This window comes from Anabrus simplex, chromosome 5 (assembly GCF_040414725.1).
Source record: "Anabrus simplex isolate iqAnaSimp1 chromosome 5, ASM4041472v1, whole genome shotgun sequence".
NCBI lineage: Eukaryota > Metazoa > Arthropoda > Insecta > Orthoptera > Tettigoniidae > Anabrus > Anabrus simplex.
The window spans coordinates 65,018,404-65,032,209 of record NC_090269.1 but is presented as its reverse complement, the minus strand read 5'-3'; the positions used below and the strand labels follow the sequence as shown (position 1 = coordinate 65,032,209).

General features: G+C 39.5%; 1 long non-coding RNA gene across 1 annotated transcript in view; it reads left to right on the top strand.

Moving 5' to 3' along the window:
* Positions 1–2,145: 2,145 nt before the first annotated feature.
* LOC136874394 (uncharacterized) overlaps positions 2,146–13,806 on the top strand; it is a 39,608-nt gene continuing 27,947 nt past the window's right edge. Inside the window, exons 1-3 of the long non-coding RNA XR_010860260.2 lie at positions 2,146–2,212; positions 6,455–6,883; positions 10,030–10,179. This is a non-coding gene — a long non-coding RNA (uncharacterized lncRNA). The remainder of the gene's footprint in view (positions 2,213–6,454; positions 6,884–10,029; positions 10,180–13,806) is intronic.

Here is a 13,806-nt window from a genome sequence, read left to right as displayed (position 1 = left end):
AACATGTCCTGTGAATATGAACTTCCTATCTCTAGTCTTTCAAGGTATTCTGTCTTTTATGAACATGAGTGTGGAATGAAAATGAAACATTTTCTCCACAAAGTGGAGGGGTGACCGCACCCCATCACTCCTCCTCCCCCTCCCCCCACATCGTCGCTACTGCGCTTATAAAGATCGGAATGCGACAGAAAATGCCTGGCGTGAAGTTTACTTAGAATTGAAATCCGATTTTGATGTAGTTGAAGACAAAGAAAAACATGCGTACGGTAAGTGTATTTTCAGTTATACAATACAGATTCACAAAAACTATACTTATAATACAATTTCACAGTTTAATTTGTAGCCACAAACTGCTAATATTAGGACTCTAGATATAAACCTATCAGCCCAGCTCAACCCATTTCGCAGCAAATCTGTGGGTGGGAGGTTGTAGAATAACACCCACGGTATCCACTGCCTGTCGTAAGAGGTAAGATGGTGGTGGTGATTTTTGTTTCAAGAGGTACAACTAGGCGACCATACCCAACACCAATCAGACAGAAAAAATGGAAGGGATCCGACACTTCGAAAAATTAAGGTATCGGCCAAAGAAAGACAAGGGCCACGAAGTGCATGAAAATGAAAGACTCCCTAGGCCTTGAGTGCTCTAATGCCGTCGTGGTCGGAAAAGAACAAGAGTTGACCAAGGGAGGTAGGATAGGATAGATGAAAGAGAGGAGCCTGGCACAAGTAAGTGGAAGCAATGCCAGGACTCACCTGAGGGCCTGGGGTCGCCAAATCACGCTCTCGAGTTAAGAGCCCCTGTGCCCCTTTTACTACAGACAGAGCATACCATGGGTGTTATTCTACCGCCCCCACCTACAGGGGGTTTTCTTTCTCTCTGATTAGTATTACACAGAGGATGGCTGCCTGGTTGTACTTCCCCCAATCATTAATCATCACCACCACCATCACCGTTTTGAGGGGACTTAACATCTAGGAGGACAATTTGGGAGGGGGGCAAAACGGCACTCTGCCCCACTAAATTCATTTTTGGGTGGGCAGAAAACGCCTTGCCCCCTCCCCCCCCCCAACAAGTCGGCGCCACTGCATGTACAACAATTGTTATAGCCCAGTCCTCTCTGTGGTGTAGTGGTTATTGTGATTAGCTGCCACCCCCGGAGGCCCGGGTTCGATTCCCGGCTCTGCCACGAAATTTGAAAAGTTGCACGAGGGCTGGAACGGTATCCACTCAGCCTTAGCAGGTCAACAGAGTAGAGGTGGGTTCGATTCCCACCTCAGCCATCCTGGAAGTGGTTTTCCGTGGTTTCCAACTTCTCCTCCAGGCAAATGCCAGGACGATACCTAACTTAAGGCCACGGCCGCTTCTTTCCCTCTTCCTTGTTTATCCCTTCCAGTCTTCCCATCCCCACCAAGGCCCCTGTTCAGCATAGTAGGTGAGACTGCCTGGGCGAGGTACTGGTCATCCTCCCCAGTCGTATCCCGGACCCAGAGTCTGAAGCTCCAGGACACTGCCCTTGAGGCGGTAGAGGTGGGATCCCTCGCTGAGTCCGAGGGAAAAACCGACCCTGGAGGGTAAACAGATAAAGAAGTAGTTATAGGCCAGCTATAGAAAACAGCGTAGTTCTATTTTTAAAAAACAATGTTAGTAACATTACCTCAGGCCTGTAAAAGAACAATGATGAATCCCTTTATACCACTTCTGAAAGTGAAAACAGAATGTCGATATTTTTAACGGTTCACGAGTTATATGAGATGGACATCTTAGCTGAATAACTCTGTGTAACTAGGACATTTATTTTGTTGCGTGGGTAAAAGGTCATTTAATTATTTTGCTACCTGTACGCCTACCTACCTACAATTCAGAGGATATTTCGAAACACTGTTTTAATTCTTTCTTTTAATTTTGAAAAAGGTCGGTTATCAATTAATTACTCGGTGAGGTATGTTTGTAAGAAGTGGGTTTTCGACTTATTCACGCAAGTCCTACATTGCCCATACTTCCATCGTAAGCGGTTCTAAAATCATACGTGTAATTCGCTGGTTGGCTGGCTTCGTTCTCAACTACTATTCGTCCTTACGTCATGATATGCCGTGGGGATGATCAGCTGCTCACGTGATTTGGTTCTTTATGTTTTGGTCAGGCCTGGAGGTCAGAAGTAGGTACCCTTCATCGGAGCCAGAACTTCTTCCACTAACGCATCTGCTCGAGGTAAGGTGGTTGAATGGAGCATGTAACTTTGTTGAGTTAAACCACTATTTCATTTAATTAAGTTATTGAACGTAAATTAGGCTACATACCGGTAACTAAAATAACATCGCGTGTCTATAGAAATTTCATGTAAAGTAATACAAATCTATAACTTGTCAAGAGGCTTGGGCCTTCTACGTTTTAGTATTCCTCGTAATTGCTTGAGCATTCATTGTCTTATATTCACTCAGGCCTACTTTCAGTCCAGCGTATTCATTTCATGATACACTAAACCAATTTTGTGAAAATCTGATTGCTGCATTCATCTGTTTATGAAATTTTGTTAATTTAAAATAGTCCTCGCTTTGGAATTCACTCTTTCTACTCTTCTTGACCTCTTAAACTTGGAGTTTGCCTAGGCCCTAATTTAGTCAAAACGACTTTGCATTTCTCATAACTTCGTACTGTAGATTCCTGTAGAAGCCCTAATCTATAAGAATGTTATTCCACCAGTGGCCACTTCCTACCCTATTGCGATTTTCATCTCTACTCAATCGTGTTCGCATGGCTGATATGTTAGACTAACTCAAGTCTATAATCCGTATTTTACCTTAAAAACACCCGCTGTAGAACAATGTTGGCCTGTTTGTAGCATCTAGTGAAAATGGTTCGACCTCCAAGCAATGGTCAAAATTCAGTTTCATGATTAAGTTTTTCATAACTCTGCTTCGTGCTTCGGTAGAAGTGCGTTTTTCTCTGGCGTGTGCCAAGAGATTCAAAACTCACATCCATTAAGAAAGAGCAACAGGTGATAAGTTACCGTAATGGAAATAACTTTTAACATTTAATGTTCTAAGTAAACGAGTGCAATAATACCAAACAGAAATAAACGGCGGCCGGTTTTAGTGGGGCACGGATGGCTCGTGGCAGGTGATTACAGTTCCACAGCAGTGTTTAGTTTCATCACTACTGTTACCCAGACTTGGACTCCCAGTATGATACAACCGCTACTGGTTGCTTGGCATGCAAATCGAACTTTTTCTTTTTTCGGGTGCAATGATCTAACCGAATTATGAATTCGGTTGTGAGTACCAACAAAATTGCTTCTAAGCAATCCTCAAACGTCTGTGAACTAATGACTTCCTTTAAATACCTGCGAAGAATGGTGTCGGGCCTTGCTTACATTTGCTTCCAGAGAGGTAACTTAATCGTTTAGTGCCGATTAGGGTACTGGGTGACAACTTGGCGGGTTCGATCACAGCTCGGTCCGTTGGTATTTAAGGTTCTCAAATAAAATATCCTAGTGTCTGTGGATTTACTGTGCGGAGGGGGTGGGAGGGAGGTGCGTGTACGCCTCCGAGGCTGCCTATTGAAATAAATACTTCGATATTATAGCTGTTATACGACGGTCAGCTGGAAGTATGCTACAGTACTAATTGCTAATACTTGGGAGTACTGAATGTCTAATAAGCTAGGTACTCTAATTTGTTTCGAATCTTTGCCCAAGGTACGTATTGCATCATTCTGGAAGTTAAATCGCCATTGGTTAAGTAGGGATCAGTGGTGGTTCCTGCAAGAAGAGCTTTTGGGCGCCGCCTCGCTGCCTTTTCAAAATCATTTAACGTTATTTCAGTCTGTAACTGATTACAAGAAGATACGATATTATCTTTTGGCTGTGAACATTTCGCTTTTGTTTTCTATTTTCAAAGATATGTCAAAGGCTTTCAGATCGTGGCTGCTGTTCAGCAAACACGATGTTTTTTCTCTTTAGTCTTGAGGCGCCCGGGCTGTGGCAGGAGTCTTCAGCAGGTTCCTAGAGTTAGCCAGTGCGCGAGGTGCAGGAGGGACTGGAAGGACGATATGTGCTTGTCAGGTAAAGGAAGAGTGTAGGCGGGTGTATAGACTGTCCGGCGGAGCCGTCAGCAATATCAACCACTTTGCAATGTAGGCTACTTAGACTTTTTCTCTCACGTCTTATATTAATTCCAAAACCTTTTACAGAACAATGCATTCCATTACTCACTATATCGACAATTTAAAATGTAACCATAACGTGACAGCACTATTTGTAGGCTGGTCAAATTAAGTACATCTTTATGCTTCAAAATGTCAGCAGGGAGAGAGAAATTCGGGCGTGCACTGTTTGTTTTCGTGGATGCCTTTATCACTTGATTGTGATCGGTGAAACAATGCAGTGCCTTAATAGGGATTGCATTAGGTGTTAATGTGCCTAAATGCCATTGTAGTGTAGTTAATCAATTACTGTTGTAGTACAAGCAGATTTGTTCAGCCAGTGTCATCGGATTCTTATTCTTTATATTTCATCTAAAAGTATCGTGGTGCTGGTCAGTAAAAACACAGCCCTGCCAGAGTAAAATGTCACTAACTCCCACTGGTAGGGATTAAAGCGGTACCGGGGAATGCGCGATGAGATATGGAAGCAGATTTCCTAATCTATATCCTTTATAGTCATTATTAAATTATAGTATGTTCTCTGCTACCGTGGACAGGATTTCTGAAGTGGCGTCCTCTAGGCATCCTGCCTACCAATTTCGACATTCAGGTTGTGCTGCTAACTAGTATCGCAAGCAAAATTTTACTCAGAGTTCTCATTTTGTCGAGTGACAGATCAACATGCTAACAATGGCATGGATTGCGAAGATTTTTGACAGTACTCCTAAAAGTAGGGGCTGCCTGGCCGAGGTGGTTAAGGCGTACTCGGTTCGCCCGGAAGGACGTAGATTCGAATCCCCGTCAGGAAGTCGTAAAAAATTTAAGAAACGAGATTTCCAATTCCGGAGGTGCATATGGCTCTGAGGTTCATTCAGCCTACACTAAAAATGAGTACCAGGTTAATTCCTGGGGGCAAAGGCGGCCGGGCGTAGAGCTAACCACTCTACCCAATCACGTGCCGCGGTTAACAATGGTTGAAGCCTTTACCTTCCACTCCTCCAAGGGCCTTCATGGCCTGTACGGAGGTGACTTTGTATTTGTCTTGACTCCTAAAAGTAAACCATCGTGCCTCTGCCGGGATCGAATCCTCAAACTAGGGCTATTCCATTAGTCACGCTGCCACTGATCCACGGTCTGTTGAAATAGAAGACTCCCTCGAATGCAACAAATCAGCATCTTCGTAGACTGAAGTAGATAATATCTACGTATTATGTTCTTGAATCCTGGTAAAGAGTATAACTACACCGTTCTACACGAAGCTTAAGATTTCCTCGCTAGTGGAACAGCTCGGTTAGCTTTCACCCCAAACCCAGAGAAACGTTAAAATCTTGAAGTTAGATATTTTTTAAACCGGGCCGAGTCTCTTGACGGTAGAGCGCTGGCCTTCTGCGCTCGGGTTCAAGGTTCGATTGCGGTTCAGTCCAGTGGCGTGTTCAAAAATTTTAAATTGTAAGTGTTAATTTCTCAGAAAGTTCTGTTGCTATTTTCCTGAAAATTGGTAAATGGCCTTATTTCACCATTAGGAGACCACAAACCAAATTTCATTCAATTCTATCAATAATTACTATTTTTTATAAATTCAGTCCTAACTTCCCTTAAGGCTTGATGTTCCCTAAACCAACTATCGAAAAGGGGTAGCCTAAATCTAGTGGTAGCCCACGTCTCGATACCAGCATACGCCACTGAGTTTAGGGGAAGGCCTACAATTTAATTCTCAAATATTTGTGACTAATGGTCGTATCGATAAATATTACATACCGGTAACTCAAGTTATATAGTATTAAATTTCTGAACAGTGTATGTCCCAACATTGTCCAATAAAAATTGTGGAATTTGATCCATGAACTGACTTTTACTACCAATTGGCCTGTTGATTGTCCCCAGCACTGAAACTGAGCTACTTTGCTGGTCAAATTGTTCTTGACCAACAAAATCTGTCGAAATCCCTCCCCCTCTTTGCAAACATTCTCTCTGAATGAAGGGGTCTGTTATATTGCAATGAAAATAATTTTGTAAAAGGTTATGATTAAAATTCCATTTATTACAAGATATTTACCGGAGCTCAGATAATAGATAACAATTATTACATTTATACATTTGTACCAAAATGAATGCAAGTACTTATTGCATTCAAACATGGTATTACATGTTTACCGTAGGCTCCTCAGTGGATAGTAGTACTTACAAGGATTTTATTTTTATGGGGGCAGGTGTGGGACAACTTGAAGGGACAAATATTGTAATTGATATCTCTTAAAATTTCTATCACCATAACTATTTTATTGCTTACCTGTAATATAAATATTTCAGCATACCTTAGAAGCAACTAGTTCCACGCCATGGCGTTTTAAGGAACTGGTCATTATACCATCCAGAACCCCAGGAATGTTAAGATGCATGAACCAGGGCAAACCAGAGACATTCGCACAGTGACCATGGCTGACACAGCAACAGAATCAGCAGCATCTGCACCCGCCTCAGCTCCGGCCCAGGCGTCGCCCAAGAAGAACAAGACTTTCACATCCAAGAAACCTCGCACCAAGCCTGCCCATCTGTAAACCTCAGAGATGGTGGGCAGTGCCATCAAGAGCCTCGGAGTGAGTTAGATCTTCTCTCCAGGCTATCAAGAAGTACATCTCTGCCAACTACAAGGTGCACTATGAGAAGTACCTAAAATCTGCAGTGGCTTCTGAAGAGCTCATCCAGACCAAGGGGAAGGGAGCCAAAGACAACCAGTTGGTATGTTCTGACTCATGGTGTTACTTATATTGGGTTGAGGGACTGGACTACAAAGAAGTAATACATCCAATGCATTTTGAGGCCTTTAACTAGTATCCTTTCATCCACTTTTCTTTCCACATGCTGAACTCCGTAGACACTACCTGACCTGGGTGTTTTTACTTTTTTTTTTCCCCCCTGAATTGTCTATGGACTGAGTGTTAAAAACCAATCTCATTTTCAGTGCCTGTCTTGTTTATCTGCCAGCTTTGACATCCTGCCAGTATCTCTTGAACCCATCGATCAGCCCTTTCTTCCGCTCCTCTGGTAAAGCGCCTGTCTTCTGGGTTCTGTCTCTACCATAAAATCCTGATAGCTTTCCACCATCCTTCTGAAAGTAACCCTGTTACTGATTTTATCCTCCGTAATGCCCAACTGAGATCTTTCTCACACTCTTGGAACAATTTCAACTTAGATGCCTTTGGATTTTATAAAATAATAGATTTTCTTTGTGAGCCGGTCATTATTCATACAGAAGATGTGCCCATAAAACAGTCTTTTTCTAATTATCTGTTCCATCTTTCTGTATAATTTACTGGATTTTACTGGTTTTTCTAGACAATGAGATTCTCACAAGAATAAAACCTTTAAGAGAAATTTTGATATGATTAACAGCAAGAAAATATTTCTGCAGTAGGTATTGTTTGTTCGTTTGTTCATTCTTCAGAGAAAATAGTGAGGAAGATAACAGAGGAAATATATACCAGAGATCAGGTAAGAAGTTTGTTACTGTGCAATTCAGAAAGATGAGAAAGGGATACCAAGAGCATTGAAAATTATTCATTTCTTGGTTTTCATTTAGTGGAGGACCAGGCTACATCGTATTTAGGCAGATCATGAAAGAGAGAAACAAAGGGAATTCTCTGAAAAAATGTCTTGGACAGGGATACAATGTAGTTAGTAACAGTGGTGTTCAAAAGATATGAAATACTGAGCCAAGCACTATATACAGTATGTACATTGCTTTGATCGATTATGTATGAAAAAATGAGATTGAAAAAAAATATAACCAAACAGCTGTATGTACTTAACATAGTATAAAGCAGTAGAATGTTGTTAGCAGTTTTGTCAAACTTGGATAAAAAATTAACTCTGAAGAAAGTTAATCTAGCTAGATGGGCAAGAAGATACTGTTTTGGTTTTCTTGCCTTAAAAGTAAAATTTTGTGATATTCAAAAGACTCTTTGTAAGTTAATATTATTAAACTTTGAATCAGATGAAAAAATAAAGCATAAGTACTGAAAAAACATTGAAAGTTCACATGCTAGTTTTTCACTGAAAAATATTGTGGAGAATCAATGTCAAACTCGCTTCAATCCAAGAGCATTAACTTATCTAAAGCAACAGGGCTTTTGAAAAAGTGCATTGAAGAATTGAAATTATCTACCACTAGACACACAAGTGATGCCATCACGGTGAGCTCTGTCAATACTAGCGATTAGATCTATACAAATAAGTGTTATTTTGTCGGATGCCATACTATATCATGTTGTCTCAGTAGCTCAGTGAAGCGATATCAAATGTCAGTGTGATGGAACAAAGACCTTAAACATTTGGTGATCTGCACAAAATTATTGTGGTTAGGAAGGTCTATTTTGAAGTACTGGTAGTAATTAACTTTGAGGAGGTGAAAGTAAGAAAGTATTTTTAAAGTTTCATCATTTTTGAGGTCTATATCAAAGAAGTGTCAGTGTATAAAATGTTTCTTCCTTTCTTAACAGTCAATAGTGTGATAAATGTTTAGTCTTCATTTGAAAATGTGGGTGCAATGGTACAAATTAAAACTAAAAAACATACTTAGGAAAACATTTGCCTAATTTTTAATCATTTCTCTCGTGAAGGTGTAATTTGAACCACATTCTTTTCCAAGTCTTTTTTTTAAGCAATTTAAAAATACTAGGTTGAAAATAAATTCAAAATAATTAGGGTATAACTTGTAATTATATATTTCAAATATGCAGGGTATAACAAACATTTTTACACAATGTAAAATAATGGATGTCCATTAGAAGAATTAGGAGAGGAGGGCACCTAAAATTTGCCAGGATCTTGAAAGTGTGTGCAGTTATGCCACTGATTGCAAATAGTGCTAGTCTTGTCACAGGATTTTTGTTTTTTGTGGGGGGGATATGGTTTTAGGCATTCTGTAATGATCTGTACCATCTCATTAGTATACACTTACTTTGCATAAGCAGAATTACTCCAAACAGGTGCTGCATATTCTGCTACTGAAAAACTAAGGGCCATAGCTGATGTATGGAAAATAGGTGGGGCAACCCATGAGGAGTTACTGATTGTGCAAACCTTCTGCTTCATGTCATTACAGTGTTGTCTGGAAAGTAAACATAAGTCTAGTTTCACACAGATGTTTTGGTGTGTTACTGTGTTCAAGCTCTTGTCTCCACCTGAAGTTGTTTCCTCTTCGCTTTGGTTTAAAGTGATTCATCTCATAGTAAACAGAAAGTTCCTGAAGGAAAATGACTAGTTTTTCTTCTATCCCTTCAAAGGGGGTGGGTGTGTGTGTGTGTGTGTGTGACTGGTAGTAATGATTGCAAGAGAAATTGATTAAACTTAACTGTAAATAGTTCAATAAATTTAGTAGATACATACCTAAATGTGTTATAATTTTAATTCTTTTTTTTTATTACAAAAGATTATAGCACTCAACGAGCCATACAAAGTTTGATACTGATCTTCCATCAGAGGGCTGCTCAGGTTTCTTTACAAAATGTACTCAACCACACAAAAATTGGCCAGCAAAGCAATATTAGATTTTATACATTCTCGAAACTGTAATATTCATGAACTGCTGATAGCCAGTGGCCGAAAAGATGCTTGGAATCCTACCACCTGCACAATTTGTTACTTTCATAAACCAGGACTTTGAAAGAAAGTAATCTTCTGTGACAGTCAATTTTTTTGTGTTTGTGTACATATTTCCTGTTCAGGGGTTTAGTTATGATGCAAAATACTGGGCTTAAAATGAACATCCTGGTATTTAAATTTGTTCCATAAAGATAGTATTATTGGTTCCCTGTTGGATACATTAACTTTATATATAGCTTATGCAAGATGATTTTTATTTCTATATTTTCTGTTCCTTACAGATTTTCTCTTTAATCCCTCCAATGGATCTGGTCAATATGGAGTCCAGTTGGAAAGTCTCCTCACCTGCACTGTCTTCCACAGGATGTTTAAGTTGTCATCAGTAAACCCATGAAGTCTACCCACAAGATTCTCTCAACTATGAGAATATAGTAAGCAACTATTAAATTTATTTTCAGTAAATTTTTCAATTGAAATGCTCTATTTCTGACTAATAAAATATACATTTATTCTTTGCCTTTGTATTTGTTACTCTCGTTAAAATGATTTATTAATGGCATATTATAAAGCTTAATGAAGATGCAAGTGGGATTATCAAAATGGATCTTCTCACTTAAAAAACTTTGTTTCCAAAAAGGCTTTCCTTATGATAGTGATAGTGACTAATACATTATGGATGGCACTTAAGAAAGAAATGCATTATTTTCTTGCAGCAGGTACACTATTTGCAAATTGTGCATTTGAAAGTATATTTCCTTAAAATAATCCCTCGAATGAGTGTAAAGAAATGTTAATTTTGGTCACAGAACTTTTGTTGGGAGATTTATCATTACTGCTCAAAATTCCAAAATAACTGAACTTTTAGTATTGGTAGCTCACTTAATGTTTCAGTCTTATCATTGGAAAGTATAGAAACATTAGAAATGCTAATAAAATGTTTAATATAGCTGTACGTACTGGTAATGAAAATAGTGTGTATCAAAATTCAATATACTCCACCTTCCAGTGGAGAGAGAGACACAGACTGACTTGTTTTGTAAGTAACTATGGGTTTGAAATGAATTGACTTAAAAAATAAGAAAATGAGCTGTAAGGGTATAAATCTCATTCTTCAGAACCATGAATATTGCATATTCTGTTACACATGCCATGGTCTCAGAATGCAGTGTCCGTGTTGCGACAACATGGAGTAAGATTGTTTGAGAGCAGAGCGATGGAACAGTATAGGCCTACGGCAGTGGCAACAAGCAGAGGAAGAGGCCATAGCCGGAGACTCCATAGTCTCTACAACACATGTCTGGAGTCTTTGAACTTGTAAGGCAAACAGTGGAAGACAGATCATGTACTGAAGCATGACACTCTTGAACAGTTTTTGTAAAATATTACAATTAAACTTAATTGTAGGCCTGGTAGTCTTACTCTCAATGTCAAAATTTAATTCTTTTTACTCCCTCCTATGGTTATTTAATTTTAAGAAAATTCTTTCCTCTTTTGTAGAATTAGGGTACAGAATTTTTATGCATTCTCTACATACATTCTGATTGTAAATACTACAGAAAAGTCTCCACATTGGCTGATCAGATGCTACTTAGCACTTCTTCATAAGACTTCAGAAAGTCTTGCATTGTTCCTGTCCTCCCTGGTTGTGGTGTTTTATCATCCAATTCAGAATGTCACTTTGGAAGGCATACAGGCAATGTGGCCAGCCATACCGAATACATGTAGGAAAAAAATTCTAGACTTCAGGAAAAGTTATGCTGTGGAATCTTGAACGTGCTCATGGAGTTAAATGTTAAACTAAGTTTTCAGCAAACTTGTTAGCTGAATTAAAAGTATACTTTAGTGATAATTCATGAGGTTGAGAAAAATACTAGTGATTGTCATATGTAAGGACTAGTGGCACTCTTGCAATTTTTCTGCATGTAAAAATTGCAATAACTTCCAAAAAACTTAATAAACACATATAACCAGTGGAATTGCACTGTTATATAACAATAAATGGGTAAATTCTAGGTCCTTCACATTCTTTAAATTTAGGGATCAACAAAAAACCAAAACCCCATGGCACTTACAACCCTTGAAGGGCCTTGGCTTACCAAGCAACCGCTGTTCAGCCCGAAGGCCTGCAGATTACGAGGTGTCATGTGGTCAGCACGACAAATCCTTTCGGCCGTTATTCTTGGCTTTCTAGACTGGGGCCGCTATTTCACCATCAGATAGCTCCTTAATTCTAATCACGTAGGCTGAGTGCACCTCGAACCAGGTCCAGGTAAAAATCCCTGACCTAGCCGGGAATCTAACCCGGGACCTCCAGGTAAGAAGCAAGCACGCTACCCCTACACCACGGGGCTGGCTTAGGGATCAATACACACATTTCTTCCCTATTAACATTTTCTTCCTAAGCACATTTTTCTCATATCTTCGGGTAAAAGTTTCCCATTAATTGAAATATTCTTATGCTTGCGTAGTTATGCTTTTTTGCTTCAAAGTACCTATTTGAAACTCCCTTGGTTCAGAGTGAGAATTATAAAGTTCTCTAATGTTCTTCCAGAGTATTGGGTTCTGTGGCTGTTTTAAGCACTGACAGGCATTTTGTCCATTGTACCAAGCAAACTGTCCCTGGCAGAATTATTCATGCACCTTGTAGTAATGTACTCCTTAATGGTAGTTTCATAAAGTAGCATCAGTTATTTGTTACTGACTTCGCAAAAAATTTGCTGAGGTTTGGAAAAATGACGAATTAATACGATCGTCCTTCGACCTTTCACTGCTACACAGAACAGCATTGAAATATTAAGTCCAGACTATAGATGAACTATGCATGATGTATATAGTCTGATCCCATGGTTAGCTGGTTCAAGTCCTGTTGGACATTTTTTTATGATCTCCTTTGATGCCATATACTTTCCATATACACTGATTCCTGATTTTTTTCAGCATAACATGTACATTATCTGGTGTCAGATCTTCCTGCTCAGGTTCCAAAACATCTTTGTTGTGAGAACAAATGGTCATCTACAAAAAGTATGGAATATATCAATGTCACCAGAGTAAATACACATTGGGCTACTCTCGCCCTATTCTATGAAGGGAACTTGGAAAGTACCTATGTCCTGTCAAGAATTGTGTAAAGTAATTTACTTCACCATGATTTGTCTTCCCATCTCTTGCCACCGCTCCATTCTGTGACTGAAAGCTAGCTTCTTTACCAATTACCTTCCCAGCTCTCCTTGAGTATGCCAAATCTCCTGTCATAATCCTAATATCAATAGGAGCTACTGCTTCTACTATGAGAACTGCAGGTTCAGACACCATACGATATGCACATGCAATTCATAAAGCCGCTCTCCACTGCACTACCGCCATTCTTTTCTGATACTTTTCAAACTTCAAAGATTCAGCCCAAATTTTAGAGCCACATAAAAATAGATTGGACAGTCAACACAAGCAGCCGCCGTTTAGTAGTTCGGACCTTTAATATTACTCGTCAATGTACTCAGCACAGTCATTGATTTTGCTGCCTTACCTGTTATCCGTTGAATATGGTCCAAGACAGAGCTTGGTATCAAGCATTACACCTAAGTACTTTGTACTCGTAGATGTTTCACTGCTTCTGACCGCATCAATTGTTGAGTGACCCTTGCGAAAACCATGTTGACAATTGGATAGATCCCCAGATAAGTGAACTGTTCATGGTATTCTGGGTTGTAACGGCTTCTCTTTTCCCAGCAGTATCCAACATACACAGAGGTCTCTATAACCCCCATTTTTACCTTTACTGATAAAAACCAATTAATTGGGCTATTTTCCAGAGATTACAGAAAGCAGGTGCTTTAAAGCAGACTGTACATGCTCAGCAGCAGATCAGGGCAGAATTTATCTGTCATCAATTCTTCAGATGTAGTGGCACATTTTCTGGATCCTTCCATCAATCCTCTCTGGATTATCAGGAAATAATTAATCCACTATTTCTTTGTTTTGCGATTCTGTGATTGGATTTGAGTGCTCCTTATTTCTTAATGACTATCTTATAACCTATTTCCCATGGGTAGTCTTCC